At 56.6% G+C, this 1,170-nt stretch overlaps 1 pseudogene; it reads left to right on the top strand.

The window, feature by feature from the left end:
* The first annotated feature begins 293 nt into the window (after positions 1-293).
* LOC128058749 (PRELI domain-containing protein 1, mitochondrial-like) lies at positions 294-939 on the top strand (annotated as a pseudogene).
* Positions 940-1,170: the final 231 nt, after the last annotated feature.

Below are 1,170 nucleotides of genomic sequence, written 5' to 3'. Positions count from 1 at the left end.
ATCTTTCCCAAGGTTATGACGAGAAGAAAGTTTGAACAAATAATGACATTTCTTCACTTTAACAATAACTTGGAAACTCCACTCTCTGAAGACAGACTTTCATGAATTAAACACGCTGGGGTTATTCCGATAATTCCTCACGGCGGCGGCTGGTTGGGTGTGGCGCTGTAGCGACCGAGCCGCTGCTCGCAAGGCGGCCGCGCGTCGAGCTCCAGCCCGGGCTCCGCGTGCGCTGCGCACGCGCTCCGCACCCCTGCTGCTGCCCGGGCGCTGAGCCCGCTCTGGCCGGGATGATGGTCAAGTATTTCCTGGGCCAGAGCGTGCTCCGGGGCTCCTGGGACCAGTGTTGGCTGCCTTCTGGCGGCGGTACCCGAATCCCTGTAGCAAACACGTCTTGACGGGAAGACAGGGCAACGAGAGGCGACCTCTGACCAGAAGCTCCTGTCCCGACGACTCCTGACCAAGACGAACAGGATGCCCCGCTGGGCTGAGCGACTGTTTCCCGCCAATGCTGCTCAGAGTACATCCTGGAGGACTCCATTATGGACCCACAAAAGCCAGACCATGACCACCTTTACGTCAACCACGCCCAGCTGATGGTGGTGGAGGAACGATGTGTTTACTATGGGTACTCTGATAACAGCAGCTGGACCGAAATCTGCCAGGAAGCCTGGGTCTCCTCTAGCTTATTTATTTGGCGTCTCCAGAGCTGTCCAGGAATTTGGTCTCACATGGTTCAAAAGCAACTTGACCTAGACTATGAAGGCTTTTAAATACACCTCAGCCAAGCTGCAAAGTGAGGTCCCTCCCAAAACCCTTCTTGAAACAGCCAACGAAACCCAGGAGAAGGCCAAGGAGACAGCACTGGCAGCTACAGAGAAGGCCAAGGACCTTGCCGGCAAGGTGGCCACCAAGCAGCAGCAGCAGCAGTTCATATAGCAATGCCCAGGCCCCGAGACAGCAGCCTAGCAGACTATGGGCTCCAGTCCCCGAGCCCCCTCCTCATGTACTTTATTATTGAAAGCCAGCTTCCAGCCCTGTCGACTGTCTGGGTGGTAGGCTGGGGGTAGGTGCCCTGTTTGGCACCTTCAGCACAGCCAGCTGGTTACCCACATCTGAGCCAGGCCTCCTTACTCCTGCATCAGGTGGCTGAGGACAGAGGCGCAGTGA

This window comes from Budorcas taxicolor, chromosome 13 (genome assembly GCF_023091745.1).
Source record: "Budorcas taxicolor isolate Tak-1 chromosome 13, Takin1.1, whole genome shotgun sequence".
Taxonomy (NCBI): domain Eukaryota; kingdom Metazoa; phylum Chordata; class Mammalia; order Artiodactyla; family Bovidae; genus Budorcas; species Budorcas taxicolor.
Note: the sequence above shows the minus strand (reverse complement) of the source record. Positions and strands in the feature narration are given on the sequence as shown.